The sequence below is a fragment of the Dasypus novemcinctus genome, chromosome 13, assembly GCF_030445035.2.
Source record: "Dasypus novemcinctus isolate mDasNov1 chromosome 13, mDasNov1.1.hap2, whole genome shotgun sequence".
Classification (NCBI taxonomy): domain Eukaryota; kingdom Metazoa; phylum Chordata; class Mammalia; order Cingulata; family Dasypodidae; genus Dasypus; species Dasypus novemcinctus.
In genome coordinates, this window is record NC_080685.1 from 48635646 (window position 1) to 48646388 (window position 10743).

The following is a 10743-nucleotide window of genomic DNA, read 5'->3' on the forward strand; positions in this document are numbered from 1 at the left end:
TGGAGCTGGCCCACGCACAGTGCTGATGCACACAAGGAGTGCCCTGCCACACAGGGGTATCCTCCAAGTAGGGGAGCCCCACACGCAAGGAGTGCACCCCGAAGGAGAGCCGCCCAGTGTGAAAGAAAGTGCAGCCTGCCCAGGAATGATGCCACACACATGGAGAGCTGACGCAGCAAGATGACGCAACAACAACAGAAAGAAACACAGATTCCTGTGCCGCTGACAACAGAAGCGGACAAAAAGAACACACAGTGAATGGACACAGAGCAGACAACTGGGAGGGGGCGGGGGCGGGGGCGGGGGCAGGAGAAATAAATAAAATAAATTAAAAAAAAAAAACTTTAATGGATGAGGAGCAGCTTCTTGGCTAAGAAAGTAGTTTCTTGAGATGGAATCTATTCCTGGTAAAGATGCTGTCAATATTGTTGAAATGACAACAAAGGATTTAGAATATTAGATAAACTTAGTCAACAAAGCAGCCACAGGGTTTGAGAGGATTGACCCTAATTTTGAAAGAGGTTCTACCGTGGGTAAAAGGCTGTCAAACAGCATCATATGCTACAGAGAAATCTTTTGTGAAAGAAGGAGTCAATTGATGTGGCAAACTTCACTGTTGTCTTATTTTTAAGAAATTACCACAGCCACCCCAACTTCAGCAACCACCACCCTGCTCAGTCAGCACCATCAACATCAAGTCAACACCCTCCACCGGCAGAAAGATTATGACTTGCTCAAGTTTCAGATGATGGTTAGCATTTTTAGCAATAAAATATTTTAAAATTAAGATGTGCACATTGTTTATTTAAGACATGATGTTCTTGCACACTTAGCAGACTACGGTATATTATAAACAGAATATATTATGCTAGGCACCAAGAAACCAAAAAATTTGTGTGATTTGCTTTATGATATATGCTTTATTGCAGTGGTCTGGAATCGAACTTGCAAAAATCTCTGAGATATGACTTTATTTGGAATTTGCTATATGCTCCACACTTCACAATTATGTCCAAATAAGTTTTGATAGTCTATCAGTTGATACATACATTGTAGTAGTAAAAATATGCAAGTATGTTTATAAATACAGACAGTAACTGAACTCCAAAATTTTGTGACAATGCTAATGTTAAATTTTTAAAAATTTACTGTTTGAAATGAGCTTTAAAAAATGTCTCCACCACTTGTAGACAGAATATTTTCTCATAAAATATTATGATCTTCAGGGAAGAGTCAATCAGAGGGGTCAATCTTAAATTCATTAATCATAAAACTTAACTCTGAAGAAGATTTCAGGGAAGTTTTTAAATTAAAAATACTGTATGGAAAAATAGTGACAAGCAGGAATAAAAATGACTGTCGTTTTTTAATGTTCAATCAATAAAAAAATTTTTCTTTTAATTTTTCTCTAATGTGCATGAATATATGTTAATTTTTAGAAAATATTATTTTTGAATTGAAAACTTTTATAGGTACATAAAATTTTTAAAAACTAATTTATCAATGAGTAACTTAATACATTTTAAGAAGTATATAATTCAAAGATGGCTGCGGTGGGCAAGAAGGGGAAGTAGTCAATGGGTTTGCCTGAGGCGAGGAGATTCTAACATTTTCAAAGAACTTTCTGAAAAGAACGAATGTACTAGAAAAAATGAAGGAAGATTAAGAAAATCCAAGCCCTTCAGTAGCTTCATTAAACCTGGACCACATAAAACCATGTTGGTACTGGGATAAGAAAGATTTTGCTCACACCCTCCCAACTAGAGGGACGCGAACCCGCCACCGAGGCGGCGCGCTACCACCGAGGGGGCTCGGTTCATCTTTGACGTGAGCACACATTTGGGGTTACACTCTGATACCCTGGCAACTGGAATAATTTATTTTCATTGCTTCTGTATGTTTCATTTCTTCCAACAATTCCGAAGATATGTGACAGAAGCCTGTTGTCTCTTTTTGGTTGGAAAAGTAGAAGAAACACCTCAAAAAAAATGTAAAGGTATCATCAAAACAGCTATCAAAACAAAGGTATCATCAAAACAACATCAAACAGTTTGTTAAATGATGTACAATTTGGCCAGTTTGTAGATGCCCCAAATGAAGAAGTAATGGTTTTGGAGAGAATCTTACTACAGACCTTAAAGTTTGATTTACAGGTGGAACATCCTCACCAATCCTACTCAAACATGCAAAACAACTCAAAAGTGATAACGAAATTCAAAAAGTTGCTTCAAATGGCGTGAACATTTGTAAATGACGGCCTGTGCAGCACCTCGTCGCCGCAGTGGGAACCAGAAATCATCGCAGTAGCGGTGACGTATCCCGCAGGATGTCTGTGCAAATCTGAAATACAGGGGTGGACCTCCAAGGCCGTGGATAGGAGATGGTGGGAGCAGTTTGTTCCAGATGCCCCTGTCGACGTTTAGGAAGATACCTGCCACCAAATCCTGCATCTTTACTCGCAAGGGATACAGCAGATGCCTCATCACAGCCCCCATCCGCTCCAGCAGCCCCCGAGTCTTCAACCTACACAAGTGCGGCGAGTACAAGTCACAACAGGCTCGGGGCCCGAGCGCCCGGCCTCCGCAGAAGGACCCGCAGTCAGTGCGCAGCAGCCCAGGCCTCCCAGGCAGGTTAAACGTGCCGTGGTTGTTTCCTCCCAAAGAAGAGAGCAAAGCCGCAGAACTACCACCACCAAATCGCCCCCAGAGCGAGACCACCCCCCCATCCTCCGGCCCAAACCCCTCCAGCCCGGAAGCCTCCCCTGGCAGCTGCCTCAGGCGGTGGACCCTGGCGACCACCCACAGTCCAGATCCCGCTCCCGGCCACCGGGCCCAGGCACCAGCCCCTCCCTCTGCCTCCTCCAGCTACATGCCGGGGATGTCCACCACCAGCTCCTGCTTGTCCAGAGGGCGCTACCAGAACCTGCCTGAAGACCGAGGCCTCCGGCCTACGGCCCACCCTCGCCGCTGCCCCACCACCCCCACGTCTAACCTCCAACCCCCCCCACCACCTGTGCCTGCACCACCGGCTCCTTCCCGCCGTTTAATATCACCCCCCTCCCCAACTCCCGGCGACCCCCCACCCCCACCCACCTAAAACCCCACCTTCCCACCGCCGTCCCCACGCCTGCCCCCCACTCACGCAGTCCCACCGCACCCTCCTCCAGGCCTGGGCCTGCCCCTGGCTAGCTACCCACCTCCGACCATGCTCCCCGGAGGACAGCACCCCGTGCCCTCACCCACCCCCTCACCATGCATGCCTCCAGGGAGGGGGCGCTAGGACAGGCAGCCTGGATGAGATAACAGGACATTTTTTTCCCCTTCATTTTGTTTTAGAACAAAAGTTTTTCTAATCAACTTGAAGAGTAGCCTGAGTGGGCAAGCAGCGGGTTGGATGTCCACCCCACGTCTGGAGAAGGGCTGCCTAAGGCAGCTGCCAGGGGAGGCTTCCGGGCTGGAGGAGGATGCGCGGAGGATGGGGGGGTGGTCTCGATTTGGGGGACTTGGGGTGGTGGTGGTTCTGCGGCTTTGCTCTCTTCTTTGGAGAAGGGCAGCAAGCTGGCTGTCAGCTGGTGGCGGAAGCACCCCTGCGGTCTGCCTTGGCACAAGATTTCCGCGGAGGCAGGGGAGTCCTGTGCTGGGCTACTTGATGCTGGTGAAAAGGTGCACCAGCCGTATTGGCTTAAGCAGTCGCTGTAGTAGGGAGGGACTTTTCCTTCTGGAAATCAGTGCCTGTTTTAAATAGTCAGTGCCATCAGAAGTCACACTCTTCTCGTTGTTTTCATGCAGCGATGTTCTCCCCTGATACCCAGGAGGTCAGAAGAAACATTTTTTAAATTTACATCTATTGTGTTAAAATTATTTTGAAGGGGGAAAAAAAGTATATAATTCAATTATTTTCAACATCTTTCCCCTTTGACTCAAAATTTTCCTGGTTTGAGCAATAAGGTATGCGGTCTCTATCTTTCTATCATGTCAGTGTTGGTTTTTCTCCCCATAATTTTTCTTTTGCTCTCAAGTCTGGCTTAATCAACCCTTGAGTTAGCTCATCCTCCTTGGTCTGTCTTATCTTCTGAGTTTCCCTCAGAATGAATTGATTCACCATCACCTACTTCTCCTCATCCTATTTCATAACTAACACTCCCATTTAGAGAATGTACTTTTCCAAAGATCACTTTTTCCATAGACAAATTAAATTCCAGTTTATAAAATTTTAGAGCTAGCAGACATTAATAATATTAATGGAACTCAGTAAGGATTAGCTTTGTGCCAGTCACCAAGCAAAGTACTTCATATACCTCATCTCTTTTAATGAGACCAAGTAAAAAAGAGGAAAGGAGATACTGTTATTATTTTGGTTTGTTTTCTAGGTTAAGAAAGTGAGACTAAACGGGCTGAGATGAAAGTTATATAGCAAAACCCAGAGCCAAGGGCAAATAGAGCCACATGACTATCAAGTCTGTAATTGTGCGACCTTTTAAAACTCTTGCTTCACCATCAAAACTCTGTTATTAAGCTTTATTTTGCATAGCTTATATCATAAAAAAGTATCAATATTTTCATTTTCCAAATACAAAAATACATTGCAACATTAAACTTTTTTTTTTTCAAATAAAACATACTGCCCATCTTAGTTTGCCTTACTTAGGCTGCGGATGCAAAGTACCAGAAATGGGTTGGCTTTTATAATGGGAATTTTATTTAGCATAAAAGCTTACAGTTCTGAGGTTGTGAAATGTCCAAATCAAGGCATCAACAGAAATGATTTCTTACCAAAGTCAGCTGCCATGTGATAAAGGAAGATGGCCACCATCTCTGCCTAGGTCTCTGCCTTAGCCTCCAGGCTCACCACCTCTTGGGAGTCTAGCTCCCAGAACTCAGCTGTGAGAAACCAGGCATAGGGCATATCTCTTTCCAGCCTCCTCTCTCAGTCTCAGCTGCTTCACTTTCTTCCCAAATTCAGCCTGAGCTATCAGGCATATGGCAGGGCTACTCTCCTGACCTTGAACTGCTCCATGAGCCCAGCCCCAAGAGGGCCTCTTTCTGGGCTGCTGTGCTCTACTGGTTCCAGACTCCAGGATCTCTGTCAGCCCTTGGGACTTCTCTGTTTTCCTACAGTCCACTTTCTCTCACATGGCAGGATCAATATGGTGCCTTACTTTTCCTCTGTGTCTTCCACTCTCTGTGTCTCTATTTACATCAGACCCAGGAAAAGCATTGAGACCCAAGCTGGCTTATGCCTCATTGATGTAGCCCAATCAAAAGTATTCTAATCAAAGGATTTAAAGTGAGTCTAATGCAATCAAAGAGTACCAACACCCTCAGGAATAGACTAGTTTAAGTACATAATTTTGGGGGGAATTCATAAAATGACTTCAAACTGTCACATATTCCCTCCCATTAAAATCATAATTCGACTTTGAGAAGATATGAAATACTAGTAACTTTAATTTAGTACTAGTAAATACTAGTAAATTTAATTTAGTAATTTTAATATGAAATACTAGTAACTCCATTTTACAAATGAGGAATCTGAAACTTAGAAATGCTTACTGACCTGCTCAATAAGACACAATTCAAGCTGAAGGCAGAACCCCTGATACATTGCACTATCCCTGAAGAACTTCAGTCTCCATATGAATGTTAGTATGAGTCTGAATCTTCACTCTTCATCACTGAAAGCTTGACAGTTCTTCTGCAGTGATATAAAGGCCCTAGAGCCTCAAGATGCTCACCCAGAAAATTGTAGAGTGGCCAAGAAGGGCTGCTCTGGCAAGAGAAATGCTCTTGAGAGAGCATGGACTGGGGAATATAGGCACCCTGGAATGCTTGTATTTTAATTAAAGCCCTTTGTTTCTGAAAGAACATTTTCATTTGCAGGAAGCAAGGAGCATATGCCTGAAAGTCTTGTCTTCCCTGACTCACTTCCAGAGAAATGGAGCATAGGACCAATGTGGCTTCCAGACACCCATGCTCCCTAAATCCCCAAAAAGGCCCATTCACTGGGTGCGAAGATGACATCAGCATAAAGTGTCTCCAAGCAGGACTGGCTGCTCCCAGAAATCTGTCAGCTGTTTGGAAGAAACTGACAAATCCTTGAGAAACATGGAGGGATCAAAGGTACTTATTGAAGTATTTTCAAAAGGCTCTGGTTTAATGAGAAGCAAATGAGATTGGATAGAGAGGAATCCAAAAACTCGGGTCTGGTGTGGAAACTCCCTGTGGCAAAGACCAGAAAAAGGCACACATGGATGGGAATAGTACTTACTTGGGAGAAGAGTGCAATTATATTGCTCTGCCCTTGAACCTGAGGGAGTGTGCAGAAGTAAGCAGAGACTTAAACAAATGCATCTTCCTGAAAAGATGTGACCCAAGAAAAAGAACAAATTACTGCAAAAATATTTAAGGAAAAAAGAAAAAACATTAGCCTTCTCTTCTACCTAAAGAGTCTTTTAAAGTCTCAAGATGACTTTCAACATATAACTCTGACTTTACTCATGTATTAGTTATCAGCACAACGTCTATTTGATTAAAAGACGCTCTAGCCAAATTCTGGTATTTCTTTTTTCAACCAAGCAAGCAAGCAAACAAGCAAACAAACAGAGCTACCCTCTACACACTTGGTTTTAGAGTAAAACATAATTTACGTACATGTTATTACGCAGAACAACTGTTCATGGCAAAGAGGTTACACTCTTTTACTAAACTCTTAATTTTGATAGGCCAGAAATAGCGAATGCTCAGGTTCACACAAATATTGAGACATCAAAACTAACATAGAAGGGTCTCTTCAACAGAAAATTCTGATCTCCAAAAGTATTATCTCCAAAAAGTATATTCTCAGTGAAACCTGGAAAGAGGCTGATTTGTGGGGAGATATTTATCCCTAAATAGATAAATATCCTAAGGGATCAATCAAACTCATGACAGCAATTTTCCCTTTTAAATGAACTATAGTAGTTAAAATACTATGAATAAAAAATAAAGAGAGGCATAATACCTGATATTCATAAGGGTACGATAAAAGAGATACATCTTACATGGCATTTTAGTTTTCCTAGATGTTCAAGCAAATACCATGCAATGCATTGGCTTAAACAATGGGAATTTATTGGCTCATGGTTTTGAGGCTGGGAGAAGACCAAATCAAGACATCATCAAGGTTAATGCTTTCTTCCCAAATACTGGTGCCCTAGGGCTGGCTGCTGGCAATCCTTGATTTCTGGCTTCTATGTTACATGGAAATGAACATGGCAGCCTCTCTGGGCTTGTCCCTTCTCTTCCTGGGTTCAGTGATCTTCAGCTTCTTGCTTCCTGTGGCTTTCTCTCTACCTGTCTGCATTTCATTCTGCTTATAAATGCCTCCAGTACTAGGATTAAGACCCATCCTGACTGAGGTGGGCCATACCTTCACTTAAGTAACCTCACCCGAAGATCTTACATTGGGTTCACAGCCACAGGAATGAATTAAGTTTAAGAACACGTTTTTCTGTATACGTAGCTCCAAACCACCACACATGGCCTCTAAGATTTTAAATTGTCATCATTTTCTGATAAAATGGCAATATTTTTCAATAACTTTTAAACAGTTCATCTTTGTTGACCCAGCAGTTCCAGTTATAGAAATATATCCCAAGGAAACCATGCATGCAGGCACACATTTTAGCTATGAAGATGTTCACTGTAGCCTTGTTTAAAAAATAATTTTAAAAAATCAGAAACATTGTAAATATTCATTGAGTAAATAAATTATGGTGCATTTGTTTGATAGCCATTTTATGTAACTATTAAAAACTGAATTTCAATACTTTAATGATACACAAATATATGTAATAGTTCATGCCTAAAAAGTAAAGTTATAAAATAGAATTACATTATCCAAAATTAGTGAAAAATGTTGAGAATATGCATATATTGAAACTTCGATGAAATCCAAAGTATGCATGGCAGTTACCTCTAGGTGGAGTTATGTAAGTTTTAGATTTTTCCTAATAGGTATATTTTCTAAATATTTGTTTTATACTTGAAATGTCTGATGCAGTGTCCAGACTTCAAGATGAAACTGTCACACTCACAGCCTTGTTCAGCAAACAGCTGTTCTTTCAGCACTCGTACCCTCTGATTGGGAGGGATAGTTATCTGAACCAAGGTCACTCCATCCTTGGTTGGCTGTTAACCTTGTGATGGCTCCTTCTTTCAAGAGTGATGAGAGGAAGAGAGAGAGAGAAACAAAGTGTTCCTAAGGTTGCTTCTATTCTTAATGGCTTCCTAGTGCCAATTATAATGGAGGCATACTCTTAGAATAAACTCCCCCTTCTTTAAGATGGCTCAAGTGTGGCTGGAAATACAAACCACCACAGCACAATAATATTAAAAAACCTAACCTATTATAATCAGAAAAATGGTAATTTTATTTTCAAATAAAATTATAGCAGGATGATAACCTTTATGCTTTCTCAATTATAAAAATATAGTTAGATGTATTTTATATTCTTGGCATTCTATTGAGTGAAGCAAGTGCATTTTTCTTACAGAGATTAAAATTGTCAGCTCTGCATCTCTATGATACTGGGCAAGTGATAATGCTGTTTTACTTGAAGCTTAAATAAGATTCTCTCCTACATGTGAGTCTCGATCTTGGAGAAATCCACTTAGTACACCTTCTCTGGTGCAGTTTTCCACATTTATTAGTCCATATTAGTCCACGTGCCTTTTTGAGAGTGAACGCTTAGTAATGTTATCAATCTCTAGCCCACTGTGCTTTAGAAACTGGGACCCCACCTGTGATCTGCAAGCAGGAAGTAATATATTGGAAAAAAAGATAGCTACTGAGGGTATGGATGGTTGGATGGAGATAGAAGAGACCTCAATATCAATCAAATCCATTTTTCATGTCTGTGACTTGCCCAGCTCTGTGCTAGACCCTGGGAAGCCATGAGGGTAAGAACCATGATTTCTTTCCTCAGGGATCTTAAAGTAATATTATACTGGACTACAAGTTATTGTGTTAAGATCCTCACTAGAAGACATCTATTTTTATGAATGGTTCAGAGAGTCTAAAGGCAGTCAGGGCTACCCTAGAGTATGGGAGCCCTGGATAAATACTTTTTGTGGAGTCATATCTGTATAAACAATTTGAGTCACCCCAAATTAGTGTCACAGCTCCTTCTGGATGTCTGATCTCATGTGATCCCACAAAAGAAATTCCACAGTAACCAGCAAGAGTAATCAGCTTTCTGGTCTGCTCCTGGCACCCTAGGATGACCCTATAGGGGGGTATCCCAGAGCAACTTGGGTCATCAAGTTGACCCATGGATGGAGTAGATAATTACTGAGATATATGTGGGTCCTTGTTTGTGTTTGGGGAGCATCTCCTGGATGGCACTAAAGGCCCTGCCAGTTCCAGGCACAGGAAATGGACTTAGAAAAATTTTTTTTAAAAATTATTTATTTATTATTTTTTTAAAATTACATTAAAAAAAATATGAGGTCCCATTCAACCCCACCGCCCCCGCCCCCCACTCCCCCCACAGCAACACTCTCTCCCATCATCATGACACATCCATTGCACCTGGTAAGTTCATCTCTGAGCATCACTGCACCCCATAGTCAATGGTCCACATCATAGCCCAGAGGAAGACACTCCACAGAACAGAGCTCCATAAGGGATGGGATTCAGAGCAGGGACTCTTAGTTACCCAAGGCTGATGGTGACAGTAAAGGCAGGCATTTCTCTTTCTTGTCCATTTTTCAAATTCCCTTTCCCCTGACTCATTTTGGTACATGTAGGAAATATTCAGTGTCTAAGGCACAGTAACTGAAGTGATAACCTTGGTGGTGGAAAATTCTACCTCCCCACCTAGAGTCTGACATATCACCATTAAATTTCCAGACAGTTTATCATTAATGACTGAAGTCTGAGCACATACACATTCAAGATTATCTTCTAAAGTTTTCAGCAGATTAAGGGAAAGCAATACAAGCTCTTTGATCCTATATTATGATCAGGTTACTCTAATATTTTTCTCTATTATTGGACCTTTTGTCTGTGTAGTTCATGATGCTGATGAGCACATAGATTTTTTTCTAAACTAAAAACTTTCAACATAATCAGAATCACCAAGCTATTTCTCCCTGAATTGTATATAAATGTTCAATCATATAGTAAAATCCATAGGCAGAAGTTAGAACTAGTTGAGTAGTCACAGAGGACAAAAGTGGAACATGGTAGAGTATGGAGTCTAGTGTGTCCCTGGACACAAGTGTGAGCCCTGTGGGAAAAATAGCCACCAATAAGAGCGGGAGGAGCCCGTTTTCCTTAGGCACTCAGTGACATGTGGCTACTCAAGCTTAGGGGGTAAAATGTATAAAAAGGTCATTCTCTCCCTTTAATGGCCTTGTCATGGAAAGGACTCAAGGACCTACAGTTCCATCTTGAGGTTTGGCAGCTTTGGAGGCACTAGAAGATGGTACCTTAGCATAGGTATCAGTGTCCTCACAGCAATGGTTGGGTGTCTTCAAGGAGCTTTGAAGACATCAGCTATTCATAAGTGGGTGCCACAGCAGGAGAACACAGCAGCGAAACATGGTTTCTGTGGCTGACAGACTTTAAAATCTTTTAATTATATACACTGAGTTAATATAGTATTTAATATGGAATCAAACTTCCTCCTCCACTTTCCAGAAAAATACTAGAAAAATGAAAAGAACTTAGAATTTAGACATAGACCTGAATTCAAATTCT

The 10743-nt window shown here is 41.6% G+C and overlaps 1 pseudogene; it reads left to right on the plus strand.

Annotated features, from left to right (window-relative positions):
* The first annotated feature begins 1651 nt into the window (after nt 1-1651).
* On the plus strand, nt 1652-3302 carry LOC101421552 (cyclin-K-like; annotated as a pseudogene).
* Nucleotides 3303-10743: the final 7441 nt, after the last annotated feature.